The sequence below is a fragment of the Sus scrofa genome, chromosome 4, assembly GCF_054392235.1.
Source record: "Sus scrofa isolate SSC_HxYL_T2T_F1_AM1 chromosome 4, Sscrofa_HxYL_maternal_Yorkshire_Landrace_v2.0, whole genome shotgun sequence".
In the NCBI taxonomy this organism is placed as follows: Eukaryota; Metazoa; Chordata; class Mammalia; order Artiodactyla; family Suidae; genus Sus; species Sus scrofa.
The window spans coordinates 23,751,769-23,771,890 of record NC_139386.1 but is presented as its reverse complement, the minus strand read 5'-3'; the positions used below and the strand labels follow the sequence as shown (position 1 = coordinate 23,771,890).

General features: G+C 34.5%; 1 long non-coding RNA gene across 3 annotated transcripts in view; it reads right to left on the bottom strand.

The window, feature by feature from the left end:
- The window catches only part of LOC110260235 (uncharacterized), an 81,000-nt gene extending 67,026 nt beyond the window's left edge, over positions 1 to 13,974 (bottom strand). For 2 of the 3 annotated variants that reach the window (XR_014842988.1, XR_002343151.2), the window contains exons 1-2: positions 13,712 to 13,934; positions 1,387 to 1,554 (exon numbers count right to left, since the gene is read on the bottom strand). This is a non-coding gene — a long non-coding RNA (uncharacterized LOC110260235). Of the gene's footprint in view, positions 1 to 1,386; positions 1,555 to 13,711 lie in introns of all 3 variants that reach the window. The other variant, XR_002343152.2, reaches the window with a different exon arrangement.
- Between the last annotated feature and the right edge of the window lie 6,148 nt (positions 13,975 to 20,122).

Here is a 20,122-nt window from a genome sequence, read left to right as displayed (position 1 = left end):
ATGTGTGACTGAGCCTTCAGTAAAAACGATGACTAGGTGACTTGGAATGACCGACCAAATATATAGTTCTATAAGATTAATGACTATAATAGTGTAATATACACAATGGAAAATCAACAAGAGGAACTATTTCCAAGACCATAAGAGGCAGTCCAGAGCCTTTTGGCTATTGTTCACAGCGCCTAATCCAGCGCATTGAGGGCCCTATCACTGAAATCCTGGCCTGATCTGGGAATGAGCATTCCCAGCAGGATGAACAGGTCATAAAATACCTCCCAACCCTGGGTTGAAATTAAGATCAAAACAGGGTGGGGATTGTAAAGAATATTGTTCACCATCTAGTTCTTCTAGAATCAAATCATCAGCCACTATAATTGCTGACCTATCATATACCCTGAAAGAAATTCAAGGTAAATATCAAGATGAGGCATTCTGTGCTTTGGTGAAACTGGCACAACTTGCCCTTAGATAGACATTTTCAGGAGAAAATTGTATGACCCCACTTTCTTGTATTTCCCCATACTTAGAAAAGCACTAAAAGCATTAACTTAGATATCTGTTCCCCACAAATAGCAGTAACCTTCTACCAAAATGGGTGCCAAAATCAGATATATACTGGCCTCTTTCTCCTGCCTCTCTGAAACAGTCTTCAGAAATGTCTGAAAGACTATCTCCCAGATTATAATCTTCAGGTTGGCTCAAATAAAATTTTCCATTTCTTTCTTAGATTGACTATTGATTCATTTTTTGGTTGACATTCATAAACATCCTTTTTGTGTTACCAGGCAACAATATCAACGAAAGTCTTCTGAACAAGAATATCAAGTCACTTGGACAGAGATCTTATAATGGAGAAAAAGAAGGGAAAGGAAATTTTAAAAATAAACATAAATTTTTTTCACATAAATAAAAATATAAAAGCCTCAATTCACAGTCAGAAAGTCTGTTCCTGAATTATGTTCTTTTAAAGACCAAAAGAAACTACTGACTTACCAACAATTTTTCACTATGTCATTTATAGAGGAAAAAGGAACAAAGCTTTTTCCTGGACTTGCCCATCTGAAGTCAACACTAAAATCTTCTGATAATATTGTTATTATTCCCACAGAAAATGTAATGAACACCCTGAAATCATGCTTTTGAATTTGCTTCCAATTAGCAGTGATTGATAGTAGGCATATTTGATAAATCCTCTTTGGAGCAGAGACAAAATAAACATTGATGTTTCCAAAACAATGCACAGATGGGAAATAAAGCTAGAAAAGGCAGCTTCCAAACCTTCCCTATAGCACTTGAATTACATTTTAAAAGATTTTATCATCCTGCTTTCAAGGTTTTGTAGGAGAGGGTTGCATGTTGCTTTTCATATATTATACATGAAGTTACCTGTCTTTTCAATATAGAGCCGATGAAAATGCCAGAAAATCCTTGTGCAAAGATATTCCATTTTGGTCAACTGCATTTTTCTTTGGCAAACTTTTGCAACTCGTCAGCATTACAAAGTATGGCACTCTCCAGAGTACAGGCTGCCAGCAAGACAACAGGAAATACCCACTACAATAAAAGAGTTTTATAGTATTTAGAAACTTATTTTCCAGGAGCAAAAAAACTGATCTCCTCAGCAGGCAAATGTAAAACACTTTACAATTAGAAAAACTATTCTTCACTGTTTTGCATAATTGTTTCAAACAGCTCTAGTTGAAAGATATTCCATGTGCTCAAGGAAAATCAGCAGTTATGGTAAACCACATGGCTTTGTTTCTTGAGGATGAAAGCATTTCAGAGTTAAAGACCAGGAACACTGATGACTAAAAACAAATTTACATACATATTTCTTTGATAAAATAGAGCTTTTGTAGTTATAAATTACTCCTGTGTGCGGTCTCACTGTTAAAATATCATTATTTTTTATTCTTCTTCTCTCCAGGGTATATTTAAGATAACTCACTTGCAGGTGTACATTTAAAAACTCCATTTTTGTATTGCCTTTAATTTTCAAATTTATAGACATCTACAAGATGAATTCGAACAGCCAGAATAAATAGAAGTATTCTTTTAAGTGAGTTCAATAGTTACATCCAATAGAAAGAAGGATCTGCCAGGAAGAGAAGCCCTTAATCTGTTTCCCAGCCAAAGGAAAACATCACCAGTTAAAAACTATTCCCAGACCAGAGAGAACAAAGTTCCTCATTCACAAAGTGAAAAATGCCAAGAACAATAGGAATGTTTACTAAAATCCAAGGAATGGCTTTGATTACAAAGTGTTCAATCTTTTTAAGTAGAACTAAAATTTACTTTATAGATAGTTGCAACTTATTGAAATCAGGAAGAGATGCACACACTCATTCATTATCCTCTCACGAAAAGTCTTTGTCTTAGTGTACTTCATATTTACTTAATTTTAAAATACATCCTTGTCTCTATATCAAACTCCTGTTCTTACGTTGCTATTTCTATTCGTAAAAACAGACTCTATACAAACCTTCAGAAATGAATCCCATGAAAACTTTGTGTTCTAACCGAGTATTTTTTTTCTTTTCTTGTTTCCAAAACCAGGTCATGGATATTAAGACATATATTTTTCTTTCCTTTTTTTTTATTAAACTATAGTTGATTTATAATGTTGTGACAATTTTTGCTATACAACAACGTGAACCAGTTATACATATATATATACATTCTCTTTCTTATAATATCTTCCAACACAGTCTACCTCAAGAGACTGTATATAGTTCCCTGTGCTGCAGAGTAGGAACTTGTTGCTTATCCATTCCAAATGCAATAGTTTGCATCTACCAACCCCAAACTCCCAGTCCATCCCCTTCCCTAACCCCTCCTCTTTGGCAACCAAAAGTTCTTTCTCTAAGGACATATGTTTTCTCACTAAAAAATGCCAGCCCATTTGGCATAGAGTGTTCAGGGAGAGGTCATTAACCCAAGCAACTGTATCAGTTAAATGTGAGGTGCAAGTTGGAAAAGATAATCAGAATCTGTTGAGAACTTTAAAATACCTTTTCAAGAAACTTGTATTTTCCCATAGGCAATGCAATAGCATTTCTGTTTTTTAGATTGTATTGTGAGGGGAGATGGGGGGTTGGGGGTGGAACAAGGTCTGGGTGGGAGAGAGCATGATCAGATCTAAACTTTAGTAAGAATATATGCTAACAATGTGCTAAATGGGCAGGAGAGAAGAAAGTCTAGGGCCTTAGATAATAGTTACTACATTAATTTTACTTAAATAGGCAAGTTAATAAATGATGAAATACTGAAATCCAAAGGATAGAGGGAGGAAAAGGAACTGAATAGCATTTTGAACATGAGATTGATGAGGTACTGTGATTTCTTAGAGGTAGAGGTTAAGGCAATGAATATGACAAGGATTTTAAAGTGGGGAGTTGGAAGAACTGTTACCCTAATAATTGATAAAAGAAGTATTTATAGAAAAACAGGCTTATATTGAGAAAATAAATGAATTCTGAGAAGTAAATTTCAGTCAATATTATTAGCAGTAGTTGTTTATTGGAAGATAAACGTCAAGAAACTTGCAAGTTGTTATCACCTTATTGTTACCTCTTTCCTACAATAAGAGACTAACCACTGCCCTGGGAATAAAATAGCAAAGCTATGACATCTCAGAGATTTTCAGTCACAGAAACTTGAAAAATGAGTTAAACAAAAAGTCTAATGAAACCTTGTCTACCCAGTTTGAGAATCATTCTATAGGATTAAATTCAAGAATTCTCATCCTTTCTCTTCAAAGGAACAAGTATAAACCATCTCTTTAGATTTAGCAAAAATAAAATGAGAGTGTCACATCAGAATAGCAAGAGGCAGGGAGTATTCAGAATAGGACAGAAAGTTCCAAGGGTAAAACAATAAATCATCACTATTAATGAGTAACAGTTGAGAGTTCCCCTGGTGGCACAGTGGAAATGAATCAGACTAGTATCCATGAGGATGTGGGTTCAATCCCTGGTCTTGCTCAGTGGGCCGGGTATCTGGCATTGCTGTGAGCTGTGCTGTGGGTCTCAGACACAGCTGGCATCCTGTGTTGCTGTGGCTGCGGTGAAGGCCAGCAGCTGCAGCTCTGATTCAAACCCTAGTCTGGGAACTTCCATATACTGTGGGTGTGGCCCTAAAAAGCAAAAAAAAAAAAGTAACTGTTGATAGACCAGAGTATGTTATTCATATTTTATTGAATGAAACGACCGACTAAATTATGCTTTATATTCTCATTTTATTGTGTTGCAGGGTGGCTTCCTAGCCAGTCTTAAAAGTCTTCAGAGATCCTACTGAACAATCAGACTAGACGAAACCTATATCAGTGCCTCTGCATGTGAGATGGTGGGAAGGTAAGTCAGAGTCAGCCTTTGATATACACGGACATGCTTAATACTGTCACCAATTAGTTACTTATTAACTATGGTGAGTATAACCAAGATCAAAAACTTCAAATCCGTTATTGCCACAGATTTTCCATTCTAAACATTCAAGAAAGATATATGCAGATGAGATAACAGCAAAAACTACATTAGAGCTCTTGGGTATAGGCCTTTCTGATCACCTGTGTGAAGTGCAATGGTTCCTTTTTGCATAAACTGTGAGCCTAAATCTCTGGCATCATTTTCCCCTTCACTGCCCTCCAGCTTTTAGTTGGCCTCTCAAGTTTGAAGTGTATCTGCTTTTAAAAAATTGATTTAAGAGGAGTCCAAAGGACTGACTTCAAAAAATAAGCTTCTTGTTGAAGCAATCCCAAGACTTTAGCAGATGGATACAGAAATCGTTAACTTCACTTACATGGCTGAAAACTAACTCTCAACCAACTCACCACCCGGCCAGGTTGTTCCTTAACACATCCCAGTATCATGATATAATATCCTTAGCTTTGACTTTGAATATTTGTACTTTCTTTTTCATTTTTTTTCCAAATCAAGCTAGGATCTGAGGAGGAGGGTGCCAGGCATCCTATTTTAATTGTAGTATGCCACGGTTCACCGTCATAACATTTGATTCGGAAATCAAACCTTTTAACAGACTGATGGGCATCCTGACAAAGTAGCTTTCTTATGAATTTCAACATCATTTCTAGAACTCAGGAGACTGCCTTAAACATGTATGTCCTTGTGAAGGACCCTGATGTAGGACTCAAGAGACCTGGGCTGTGTGTCTTTCTTTCAAGCAACATGATGTTTTTCCTAGCAGTGTCTGAAGCTATACGTATATGTGTACAACCCATATTTCTTTGCATTTTATCTCTGCTTTGCTATTACCGGACCCCAACCCCTGGAAATTTCTCAATTTGGAGACTCTTCTAAGGAATTCTCACCTGATCTTATGAAAAAGTCTGATTATGTATTAGTTTGGTCCCCAGCCCCACTTCTGGGTTCCTAATTGTTCTATCACTTAGATACACTTCACACACTGAGAAATATATTATTTTGAGGTCACTGACAATGTATTTCTAAAAACTGTCTCTGTCTTTTAGCTTTACCTGTCACCTCTTGTGATTTTTGAACAGGAACTATCCTTATCCAGATATTCTTGCTTTCTAGCAAGTAGTGCCATTTCCTGGTGGGTACCACTGCTAATCCTACTGTGAATGTGATAAGCCCTTCTGATAGGGTGATCTGGGGCAAAGGGGACAATTACTCTCCCCATTTGTTCTTTAGATGCTCTTTCAAAGAGGTTCTAACGCAGTGTATCTTGTTTTTGAATAACTAGAGTCGATGAAACTATTATTTCAACTCCACGCCAAAATTTTATGATTCTTTCTTTCCTTTCATCATCATTCTCTTAAGATTAAGGTATAAGCTCATGCGACACTGCAAAGAAATTTGAGTAAAATCCATCTAGCTTAGTGTCATGGATCCATTGTAATAGTTAATGCGTTGTGACTAGGTCAGCTTTATTTACCTAACATTGTTACAAGTATCCTCTTAGCTTCTGAAGTCAACAGACTTCTGATGAGAAATGGGTTTTATATGAATCACAGTATTAGGTGAGGTTCAGGCTCAAGATTTGTTTTATGGAAAGCAAGGGAACTGTCATGACAATCCCTAGAGGTTTCATGTAAACTTGGTAGTTTTATGCTATTACACTCTCTTCTGTATTGGGTAATGCTTTTATGTCGCTTATGTTTGGCTTAGTCTTATTTCCTTAAAAATACGACATGTTTGAATTTTCCTAAACTATTGTCATATTTTATGACAAACTTAGTTGAAGCATTTCGTATTTGGAAGGTCTCAGAAGGACCTATGCAGCAAGATTATATTCTTCACTTGTGTGCATGTATATGTTGGAAGAAGTACTCTTTTCAAATATGAGGTAATGTTAATTACCACATACATTTGGTAAATTCACCTTTAAGTAGAAATAACACTCTGGAAATACATCTACCATAAGAACACACTTACCTCCAGAAACTCCCTCCAATTAGTATGCTTTTCTTTCATTTCAGAATACAATTTTTAATTAAGAATCTATAAATCATATTTCATCAAACACAAAATGTATAGTTACATTCAACTGATACAAATTAAAATAGGTGAAAACAGAAGTTTATTCTCAGCTATTATTGGTGATTCCTTAATCAGGTGCATGTATTACAATCAATTCTGCTTGCTTTTGATAGCATCAAAAAAGGAGAAAGGCATGTGGAAGAGTATCACATTGTTGAATATGATATGACAGGCATGTAATTGATAATTTAATTTTTGTTCTATAATTTTGTTGATATAAATGTTGTCTTTTCACATTTTCTGATAATGTTTTGATTTTAATTAATATGTACGCATGTGCTAAAATATATCTGTACAGATATGGTTGAGGTAGAGGTAAAATAAATGAGATGCAGCAGACTCAAGAGTGTGAACTGTGCAGGAATTAGGAATGAAATCTATCTAATGCATTCAGACAGTGTCTCTAGATCAATGGTCCTAAAAGCTTTTGATTCATAATGGTTCTGAAGCTGTGGATCTTCTCCATAGAAACATACACACACACATACATACATACATACATACATATAGAATATGTGCTTTCAAAATTGTCATAAACTTTCTGTCCATGAAACAAGAAATCCAGTTTGAAATTTAAGAATAAACTTAGAGCATGCCAACTTTGATGGGACAACCAGAGCTTCAAGTGCTGTGAGGATAACCAGGTTGACAAAATTGCATTTCAATGGAATAAAATAATAAGTGACTAAGGATTTTCTACTTAAATAGGCATCATCTTGGAAACTATTCAAAAAAATAATAATTATTATCATTTGTTAACTATGTGCCAGGTGCCATCCGAAGTGTTTCATATATGTTAAAAAATGATAATCTTCACAATTCCTCTAAAGATGGTGATGTACAAACAAGGAACTTAAGGTTAAAAAGGAATAACTCATCAAATAATCCAATGTTTAAACTGTAGAGCCTTGATTTAAACCCAGTCAGTCCTGTTCCAACTTAAAGCTTTTATTTTTTATTTTAAGGGCTACATCTATGGCATATGGAAGTTCCAGGCTAAGGGTTCAATCAAAGCTGCAGCTGCCAGCCTACACCACAGCCACAGCAACAAGATCTGAGCCACATCTGCGACCTACGCCACAGCTCACAGCTCACTGGGTTAAGGATCCGGCATTGCGGTGAGCTGTGGTGTAGGTTGCAGACATGGCTCAGATCTGGCATTGCAGTTGCTGTGATGTAGGCCAGCAGCTACAGCTCCAGTTCCACCCCTAGCCTGGGAACCACCAAATGGCCACAGGTGCAGCCCTAATAAATAATTAAATAAAATAATAAAATAAATAAAAACCCGGCAGAGTAAATTTTTTAAATATATTATTACTTCCTAGAAGCCCATAATTTTCATCTACCTAAAATTAGCCTTCGACTAGTCAAAACTTCCAATTGTTAAGATCAGAGAGATGTATAAACTGAAAACTAGTTATGCATTTTTAAAAAGAAGTCTTGGCATTCCTGTTGTGGCTCAGTGTTACCGAACCTGACTAGTATCCTTGAGGACACGGGTTTGATCCCTGGGATGTGTGTTAAAGAATCCGGACATTGTTGTGGCTGTGGTGTAGACCAGCAGCTGCAGCTCTGATTTGACCCCTATCCTGAGAATCTATATGCTGTGGGTGCAACCCTAAAAAAGGCAAAAAAATCAAAGAAAAATAGAAGGAAATCTTGGTCAATAAAATATTAATATGTGGATATAGTTGATTAAGGTATTTTTCCTGACTCTTATTCATAAGAGTCTGTTGCATTCAAATAATTGCTGAAGAGAAGCAACTGAAAGAGTGGCTGATAGATCTAATAAACTAGAGACTGTTGTATCTTATTTGTCATCTTTGAGAAACAAAATCACTGTTATCTATACATATTCACTTTCTAAAGAATGAGTTTTAGTGTCCAGAATCTGTTGAATATTATAGCTGAATATTTTCTCAATGCCTATTGAGAATATAGAAGAGACATAGGTATTTACATACAGTTATTATTTTGGAAGTCAAAGCTCATGTTCAATATATTACTGCCCCAAGTCATACATGACATGTGAATATAATACAAGACTTCATAGGATCCAGAGAATGTACAATAATGCACAAATAAAATCAATTTTAGTGGAGGGGGGAGGAAGTGAGATGGACCGGGAGTTCAGGGTTAACAGATGCAAACTGTTACATTTAGAATGAATGGACAACAAGTTCCTGCTGTATAGCACAGGGAACTATGTGCAATCACTTATGATGGAACATGAGGAAAATAATATGAGAAAAAGAATGTGTATGACCAGGTCATAGATGTATGACTAGGTCACTTTGCTGTATAGCAGAAATTGACAAAACAATGTAAATCAACTATAATAAAAAATTAAAAATAAATCATTGTTAACTATATAAAAGTTTATTTTTATGACAAGAAAGATAAAAATATTTTAATGATTATTTAATGGAAAGAAAAAGAATAGGAAGAAATAGAGAAAAAGAAGTTCTCATGTTGGCAGCCAATACAACTTGAAAATTCATTCCAATTATTTATAACTTGAGACAGATTTAATTAAAACACTATTCTGAGGGGAAATATAAATATGTCTACAGGAAAGAATAAGTGAGAAAAATACTATAGTCAGGTGCAAATACATTTACAACGCTTTCATAGTGAACAAAACTAGGGTTTATTAAATATCTATGTTAAAGCAGAAAACAAAAAGAGATAAATTTTCTTTAGTAAAGAAAAAGGCAAAGTTATTTTCCTATAATTCAATTCAAACAGATAAAACCAGTTAAATTTAAAGCTGAAATAATACAAGATTTAATAATAACCCTAATCTGAAATACATAATTTCCAAGTTATCTTTTCATATCAACATAATTTGGTTTTTTTTTATGCTTGGAGCTGAACATTTCTGGAACTCTGTTTTTTTAATTTTACTGATGTTGATTTATTCAATGAAATTATTTATTATGTAAATACTATGTAGTGAGACATGTTAAAGGTACTATAATAGGCACTAGAAATATAATACTAGACAAGGTCCCATCCCATCTGCAAGTAGATTATGATCTAATAAGGCATTTCTTGACCTGTGTGCTACATAAAACTAATTATAAGAAAAACTAGTGACAAATATTTTGTGAACATAGTGTTTCATCATCAAATAAATTTGGAAAAATTGCTTTTACTCACTCTTCTGAAGTATGTTTTGTCGTCTGTGGCTAAGCATCTTCTTTAGGATTTAGATTTCAAAGGGCAAACATAAGAATACTCAAAATGACCCTTAAAAGTCTAACTCTTCTACAGGATACACTATACATGACAAACTTTATAGCTCATGGTGGAGGATAATATGTAGTCTAACTCCTTTTTTCGCTTTCTTGGTAAAGGATTACAAGGAATGTTTGGCTTGAAATTAAACCTAATTGTGTTGAAAATGTGTCTTTAAGCATCAGTTTCATGTGTAACATGGCCAGATGCTCCCTTGTTGAAGAATGCATGGCCATTTAGACCAGTTCAGCCAAGAGTGAATTCCTATCTCCTTCAGTTTTATTCTGGAGCAAATGGAGAGGATCGGTAGGAGGAATATTTATACTATTAATGTCTTTTTTCTCATATTTATTTATATGGTTATTTTACTTTCTTGTTTACCTACTTTAACTGGTTGATATCTTGCTGGTTTCTTGTTTAATGAGATTTCCCTATGAGAGTATTTCTGCTTGCTTAACATGTTTTATTATTTTACTTGACCATGGAATTTGTGTGTATGTGTGTGGGCAGTACTTATTGTTCTTTGAAAAAGTGTCTTATAGAACTTAGTTACTTTAATGAGCAAAACCAATGTCTTTAATGAATGACATGAATTTGGTGAGGAGTAGTAAGGAGAAAAAAAAAGCCAGAGATGTTAGATTTTATAGTTATTCACAGTTATAAATAATTTAAATACTTTCTGATATGTTAAATGCTTTTGGAAGTTGTCTTAGAATTAAAATATACCAATAATTATTGAACTATAACAATTTCAGCAAAAAAATCACTACACTTAATTTTATAATTATACCTATACCTTTCCAATTTAGTAAATATTAAGAGAAAAAACTTGAAAATTGAAAAACATACTCCCCAATCTGTAAAGAAACACTTGAGATGCAACTAAAAATAACAAAATATTATTCAGGCATCCATCAACTATGTTTCTAGAAAATGTGGTTAGATTAAGAAAGTGATGTATCTATCTTATACACTTAGGTCTATATAAGCAAGATACTTCTACATATAAAATTATACTTTTATATATGGCCATATGTTTATTCTCCTTAAGACTGCCTTCCTCATGTTTCACTCAATGCCTTTATTAACATTCATTATCAGAAAAAATCCTCTATGTGTCTTTGATGAAAACTAAAAATAAAAACATATATTCAATTGTCCTATCAAGCTTTGTCATGATCTGCATTATCAGAGGAACGAAATAATTTCACTTATAAATATATTTTGTGTATTCACATTTTTCCAAATATTGTCATTTATAGGATACTAAATGTAAAATAAATTATTTACTTTTTTTTTTTTTTTTTTTTTTTTTTTTGTCTTTTGTTGTTGTTGTTGCTATTTCTTGGGCCGCTCCCGCGGCATTATTGTTGTTGTTGTTGCTATTTCTTGGGCCGCTCCCGCGGCATATGGAGGTTCCCAGGCTAGGGGTTGAATCGGAGCCATAGCCACTGGCCTACACCAGAGCCATAGCAACGCGGGATCCGAGCCGCGTCTGCAACCTACACCACAGCTCACGGCAACGCCGGATCGTTAACCCACTGAGCAAGGGCAGGGACCGAACCCGCAACCTCATGGTTTCTAGTCGGATTCGTTAACCACTGCGCCACGACGGGAACTCCCTAAAATAAATTATTTGATTCATCATTTACTATCTAGACGCTTAATGAGTATCACCTAAATAGATAATGTGACACTAATAAACAAAATTGATCATAGATAGCAACTAAATAATAAAAATGAGACTAAAAAGGCAGATTCTTTCTGCAGAGTGAGGGGACTTTCTCAAGGGAAGAGCAATTACCAATAAATGCATACTAATTATTCCTTCGAAGACCCATGAATTCGGTAGAGAAAATATGAGCAACTGACAACTTAGCACAAAATAATTTATCAGACTAATTTGCCCCACACACATCAAGGCCGTAAGGGAATTGACAACGCATAGGCTAATTTTAAGTGGTAGAAAGAGCTTAAGGAATGTGATCAAATGGAAGGGAAGGATAGGAAGAACAAGAGTTGAGACTGCACGCATCCGTTGAGAACTTGGTATAGAATTAAGGAATAAAATGAAGGAGAAAATAATAGAAATAACGAGGTGGGGAATTAAAATCCATGTTCTTTGCAATCTTGGTCAGCTTACAGCCTGAAATAGGAAGTACATGCTCTACCCAAAAGTCGTTGTTTACAAAAATAACACGTAAAATTTATATTGTAATAAATATTAAAAGGAACATTTCATAAGCGTTGGGTCATAATTCCATGCCATTCTACCTCTGTTGAACTAAACACAACAAATTCATGATCATGAATTATTTGTTACCATAGCCATTTGCTCAAAACTGCAACCATGTGTCATAGCTTTCAGATAAAAACATAGTGGCACTTACCCTGTCCTGATGGAATATGTATACCTTTTGAGCCTTCTATGTTGATTGATTACTCTATGTATTGCCAAAGTAAACTAATTTATCTAGGGCCTGATATAGTTATATGTGGTCTCTAACTCTTCCATATGACTGAAAATCTGTCTAAAATATCAATAAGCTTAAATTGTCTAAAGGGAAAATAAAAACAAAATATTTGCCACTTTAAGAGCTGTGTGGTCTGGCTAAGTTAAGAAATAGATAATTGACAATAATGAAATAAAATAAGCAAATTATGAACAGATCTTTAGAAAAACTTTAAAAAGTATTCAGTTCTGTATTTTTAATACTCATTTGAAATGACTATGGGATGTAGTGGCAACTGCCTTAAAAAGTGAAAAAGCATAATATCTCACCAAATATTTGCAAAATAATTAGAAAAATAAACAAATTTCCTGTTTATACCTCTATATTTTCAAACAGAATATAAAAAGAAGACTAATTTGAAAACAATATGTAATAGAATATATCTCAATCAAATATAAAGAAATTTCCATTATATTAATGAACAATACAAAGAAAATAAAACAAAAATCAGGTGGTGGTCAACTTAGCTAGGCTATACTTTTCAGCTATTAAGTCAAACATTAATTCAGTTGTTGCTGTGAAGTGTTTTGTAGATGTGATTAAAGTCCATAATCATTTGACTTTACGTTAAGGGAGACTATCTAGATAAATGGATGAATCTAATTCAATTAAAGTCCTTAGCCTTTTAAAGTCCTCAGTCTTTCCTAATGATGAAGAAATTCTGCCTGTTGCTAGAAGTTTTAGCTCATGCTGCAGAGCCCTAACCCCCCATTCCTGATGATGTACCCTAAAGATTTTAACTCAATGAATTTTATTACATTTATAGTTGTGCAATGACCATCACAACTCAATTTTATAGCATTTCCATCCCAATCCCCCAGCCCATCCCCCGCACCCCCCAACCTGTCTCCTTTGGAAACCATAAGTGTTTCAAAGTCTGTGAGTCAGTATCTATTCTGCAAAGAAATTCATTGTATTATTTTTTTTAGATTCCACATATAAGTGATAGCATATGATGTTGGTGTCTCACTGTCTGACTAACTTCACTTAGCATGATAACTTCTAGGTCCACCTATGTTCCTGTAAATGCCTTTATTTCTTTCCTTTTTTATGGCCAAGTATGCCCTAAGGATTTTGGACTTGTCTTGTCAATCTCCATTTTCATATAAGCCAGTTCCTTACAAGAAATATTTTAACATATATCTGCCCTATTGTTCTTATTCTCTAGTCGAACTCTAATTCAAAAGATAAAATATATCTTAAAAATGTATATAATTTTAGAACATTAGTTTAACCCAAAATAATCTATGAACTTACTGCAATAGCAATAATAATTATAATTGGAATTTTATAAACAATATAGCAATTTCTGATTTAATAGTGAAGATATAGCCACAATCACTACTTCCATTAAAACTGGGGGAAAGGCTGGAAAAACTTCAAATTAATCATTTTTCTTAAAACCATCTGACAACCACAGTGAGAGGGCAAAGAACTCACCCAAAATCTCAATAGAGAGAGATGACTGGAAGAAACTGCAGAGCTAGGGCCGTGGCGTTTGCCAACTTGAATCAGACTTGAATCAGACTTGAGACTTGCTATGTAAGCTGGTAATAATGTTACCAAACCATGTGGGTCCACTTTCCCGCACAGTAAAGCCAATCTACTTACACTGGGTTGGGGTGAAGGAAAGTGCAGCATTTATTTCACAGGGCCAAGCAAGGCGTCCCATGGTAACTAGTGCTTAAAAGACCCAAACTCCCTGCAGGCTTGCAGGGAACGGTTTTTAAAGATAGGGAGGATGGTTATGGGATATGTGATCAGCTCACATTTATCTGATTGCCTGGTGGTGAGGTAATATGGAATCAACATCAGCAACCTTCTGGTTCCAATAGGTCTGGGGTCAAGCGGCATACAGTTAACTTCTCCCACCTGTTGGGGGTTTCAGTATCTGCAAAACAGCTCAAAGGATATGGTTCACAATACTATCTACAGCCCTTGAAGTGGAACTAAATGTCCTAGATTTGTTTAATGGCTAAACTGTTATTTTTTTTGTCTTGTTTAACTGTTTTCCTTTCTACAATTCTCACTTCTCTGGTTTACTTGTTGGAACGTAGGGAAGGCTTAGGAGACTAAGTTTTTCTACAAACATGAGTCAGGTGTAGGCTATGGGGTGGGGGAAGGGGAACCTGTTCCAGGAAGACCCCGTCAGTCCTGCTCAGTTACAGTAACATTCAACTAGGAATATTTATCAAATGACTAAAGCCTGGGTGTGGGCTGGCATGAGAGTGTGAGAATCCTGGGACACAAGCGGGGGATGGGATGCATACATTATTACAGCCCTGTCCTGAGAGAATCCAATCAAATACAGAGAAAATTGAGGTGAATGTTGAGAAAGTTTGTGTCTGAAGGAATGAAACTTAAGCTACTGCAAAAATCCCCCAAGACCATCTCCTGGAAGGTCTTAGTCTATAGAGAGAAAGACAACAAAACTATGTACGAAGGCCGAGGACACTGATGGAAACCCCTACAACTTGATGAGGTGAACAAGAAAAAAAGCAGCTCAACACCAGAGTATAGTTATGGAATGATTAACAGGAACACCTGTGAAAAACTCACTCTCAACACCAGGTTCACAATGCCTACCGAAGACTGAAGTTTAATCAGGATATCCCTTAAACCCTCCTAACCGACTACCAGTCTAGCAAGCGTTGAGTGAAAATAATATTGGAGTACAGATTCACACCAGGGAGCAGTACAAACAGAAGACACAAAGCCAAGTGTGGAAACACACAAGCCAGGTAATGCTTGTTAAATTCTGTTGAATTAAAACATTTGTTTTTCAAAGGATACTGCTAAGAAAGTGAAAAAAAGTACATAGACTGGGAGAAAATATCTGCAACTCATATTTCTATAAAATAATTTTATGCGGAATATAAAAATAACATCTAGAACTCAACAGCATGTAAACAAACAAGGCAATTTAAAGACAAATTACCAAAATCCTATAGACTCTTTTTCAAAAAATATAGAGAAATGGTAAATATAGTAAATAAGCTTATGAAAAAATGTCCAATATTAGGTAAATATCATTAGGTAAATCTTAGTTAAGGCCACAGAGACATAAAAATGTAACTTATTAAAATGATTTAAATTTTTTTTAAATGGCAGTAAGTCATACTGATGAGGATGCAGAGCAATAGAAATCCTCACCCGCCAATGGCAGAAATGCAAAATGATAAAGCTCTTTTAGAAATGGTAAGGCAGTTTATTCCAAAATTAAACATGCAGTTTTTTAATTGCCTAATCACTTCCTTCTTTTCATTTACTCTAATGAATTTAAGTTTTATGCTCACATAAAAGCCTGTATGAACACTATCATAAGTGCTTTATTCATAATTGTCAAAACTGCTAACAATCAAGAGTCTTAAAAAAGAGAATAGATAAACAAACTGTGGTACATGTACACAATGGAAGAATAGTCAGGAATAAAAAATAAATAGCTATTTATTCATACAACAACATGAATGAATTTTGAATGTACTTTACTAAAAACAGAATACCAGATCCTCGGTTAATTAATTATATGGTTACAAAAAAATGAAAGCCAGGCTCCTATGCCATGAGCTAGACAACCATTGAAGTATAATTTTCACTCTAGAGCTCCCCAGTGGAACTAGTCTGAGGCTATACCTTCGCCTGATATCTTGCTCTTGAGATTTCCCCCCTTCCTTTTCCTGCATCCTCTGTTCACACAGAGTCCTTCTTTAATAAAACACATGCATGAAAATCTTGTTCGAGTTCTGCTTCTGAGAAACCCAAACTAAGACTGAATTTAGAAGCTCTCTCTAAAATCTCCTTACTGTTTTACTTAATGAAATTTCTTTAGGTTTATAAAGCATTTTTGTTTTGATCTTATAACTGTGATGTAACAATTAAGTAGATGCTTTATATAATACACTTAGCCAATTCCATGGAGAAAAAAAAAAAAAAAAAACCTCTGTAACTTAAAAACCGTGAGTTATTTTAAAACTCTGAGCAAATATAGACAAAAAGTAAATTATAAATAAATAAAGCTAACTCTGTTCCTGAGTATAATTATACTAAGTACACAACTAATGACCCTTAAACTTTTAGGTAGGAAAAAAATTATAAAGAAGTTTTTGCAATTCTTCAATATAAATTCCTAGATTCTAAAGCAGCAGATAGCCTTTCTAACTTGTGTGCAGTGTAATAACGTTATGAATGACAATGAAAAATACGTGAAATTTAGTCAAGAAGTAGTGAAAAAAGGAGTAGTCACAAGCTGCACATTTAGTTTTCTTTATGGTTGTAAATAATCACCTATAATTGATATTAATTTATTTTAATAATAATTATTAATATTTATTTAAATTATAAAATAATTAGTATAGATGAATTGATTCAGTAAATATCTAGTCTGTTTTAATGTGAGGCATAATGCAATAAAAAATATTTTAGATGCGACAGAAACTACAGCATTTAGTTTATATCAATAAGCAATAACCATAATTGCATGGCATAGATTAAGTTATATTTATGAACCTGAGGAGATAATTATTGATGTCAAATTTAGGCACATTGTTTCTCAACAAAGCTTTCATATCAAATGGCACCACTGATTTTAGTCTACTGAGTCTACTGATGAGACTCTAAATATACCTGTGCTGCCAATGCAATGTCATACCCAGGCAGAGAACACTTATAGTATGAGTCGAGAAAGATTTGTTTCTTAATAATTCTGAAGGTATGAAATTATGACACTATTTTTAAGCTAAAAATTCAGACTCCCAAGTCACTGCAAATTTTGAATATACTCTCTCTCACCTTTTGTTTTGCATCAGTTCTCTGGCTAGACTGCTATTGGTTTAAATTATGGTACCTTAAATTCTTGAGGCACAATTATCATTTTTAGAACATAACTTAGCAATTATTGCATTAAAATTCAGTATCTGTACAAGTACAATCAATTTAGTGTACATGATTTAATACCTTAGAATGAAGAATTTCATGCAAGTTGCTTTATCTAGACATTCTTTTTTCCCAACAATATATTATGTTTAAAGTACTGATTTGTGACTTCTGACTTGGTTTATTCAAATTAATGTGAAATTGGTTATAGGTCATTAATGGTTCTTTCTGTTACTGGGTAACCTAAAAAATAATGTTTTAATATTGCAAATCATAAATCACTCACTTTCTAGTGATAAAAACAAAACCGTAAATGCTTCGTGGCTCCAAATTTAGCAGTTTGAGTGTCAGTCGAGAGGGCTGAGCACAAAATGCAAAGCCAAGGCTAGCAAGGCAAACAAGCATAAGATTTCCAGGCAGATTCTTAAGGAATAAAAGTATGTCAGCCGGAAATGGGACACTTCTGAGATTAAGAATAAAAGGAAACTAAGTAGAGAACTTCTGCATAGGCAAAAATGGATAAATGGATCCTTATTAGCAGACAACATAAAGTTCCTTGCTGTTCTATTTTGCTTGGCTCCTCACTCTCTCTCCATCAAGGAATCTCTCACTGGGATGCCCTAGCTCTATTTATTAAAATAAAACATTTGTTTGATGAAATTATTCTGATACCCCAAGGGGTTCATTTTAACAGTATCTGACCAGTACAAAGTACTGTGAGGACATAAATTTAAGATTTAATCTTGAGGATAATCTCCATAGACCAATGTGAGAGAATTTTTCCCGTTCAAATCATCTTTCTCAAAATAAAGCCAAAAAATCCGTAACTCAGCGTGTATTCTACTGTATCCCCCCTTTGGGTGCAACTTATCTCAAAGTCTAGTTTTAGCCCTTGTCCTGGATTAAAAAAATGAAGCTGAAATGTATGTATAACAATCAAGAAACATCACTGAAGAGATCCTCCTGTCTAGCATGGTTCCTGTTGATGGTGTGATGGTTAGTTTTATGTAGCAACTTGACTGCTGGATAGAACCCAGTTACGTAATGAAGCACTAATCTAGGTGTTGCTATGGAAGTATTCTGTAGATGTGGTTAACTTCTACAATCAATTTACTTTAAGAGATTGCCTTTGATTATGAATGTGGGCCTCATCCAATCAGCTGAAAGCATTAGGAGCAAAACACTGAGTTTTCCCAGAGAAGAAATTATGTTTCAATGCTGCAGCATCAAAAACCATTTCCAGTCTGCTGGCCTGCCCTACAAACTTCCCAAGTTTCCAACCCCCAGCCTCATGCCAGCCAAGTATTTAAAATTTCTCTCTCCCTCTGTGTGTGTGTGTTCACATGCAATACACACACATTTATGAAATCTGCTATTGGTTATGTTTCTAAGAAAAGCCATGACTAATGCAGATAATTACTTAAAGTGTCAAATAAGTATATATGTTCACCATAAAAAATCAGGTTGTAAAAAAATCACAAAATATTCTTTTTTTACCTCTATAAGTAAGCTTTGACATCAAAACACAAATAATGTGGGCAGAAAAATTTTGCACTAGTCTCAATAAGCAAGCACATATGTTTATGTGTAGGATAAGCACTTATACACACTGAAGGTACTATACACACTGAAGGTATTTTTTTTTTTTTTTTGCCACACAGTGCACAACTGCAGAACTGCAGCAATACTGGATCCACTTGTCCCAGGCCAGGGAACTCTCCCCAAGGTTCTATTTATATCTAAAATCTGATTAATGTCGTTGGACTCTGTGAGCTCCCTGAACACATTTTAATACATCTGAGTATTTTGGTCAATATAAGGAATTGGGTTGAGAATGGATCAACAACTGACATTTTTTTGAAGAACTCAGGAATAATAATGTCTGAGAGGTGATGAGGCAGCTATGCCTAAGATGTCCAAATAGCTTTTCCCTATAAATATGACTGTAATGAATGGTACATAATACCAGTTCTAGATGAAGGAATGCTCAGTGCATTCAAAAGAACTGAGAAGTCAGAAAAGCCTGGAAATATTTGGCATTACTACATGTCATAAAAGTGTGATGATAGAATAAAGAGATAAAGAGCATATCATCATTACCTATTTTAGTTTCATTTTCTTTAAACAACAGTCATTGTCTTGAAAATCACTTAGCAAGGTCCTATTTCCTACTTTACCTTAAGTTGTCATCTAGATGTAATCTCAACTTTATTTTGTATATAAAGAGCAAAAGACATTCACATGTTTCTTTGGTTCCTTCTGTTTGTGTTTAATATTTGAATCTTGTCTAGATTATATTTCACTGTTTTTCATAATATGGTCAATGGACTCCTGCATGTCTCAGCTGTTTTCAGGATTCCGTAAAGTCAGGACTATTTTTGTCACAATACTAGGATGTCTTTGCTTTTTTTGTGCTGGGTGTACTGATGTTGGAAAAAGATTGGTAAAGGAAAATGGCATGAATTGTAACTGCAACACCAAACTATAGTAGGAGACATTTCATTTTTCACCTTCCCGTATTCACATGAAAATCAAAGTTACCTAGGAATGTCCTGATGAAGCAGTAAAACATCAATTATACTAAATCTCTCTTCCTACCTAGAGATTTAGTATTGAAATATATGTATATATATATATATATATATATATATGTGTGTGTAGCTGCAGTATTAAAATGCACATATATTTATTTGTAGGAATAGAGATCTAGTATAATTGATGTCATACTATATACAATTAATTGATTATATTACCTTCTTTATAGTGAAAAGTTTGCATAAAATGCTTCTGCCAGGTACAGAAATATGAGCACTGTCTTCACATACAAAAATATGAGCATTTTCCAGAGGAAAAGCAAATATGGAATTGAGTTACTACCCGAACTAGTTGATTCTTTTGCAATGGGAAGCATTCTTACTTAAAAGAATCCCTGGCAAACAATGGTTATGCAGATTTTGGCATTTGGCAGATATTTTCTCA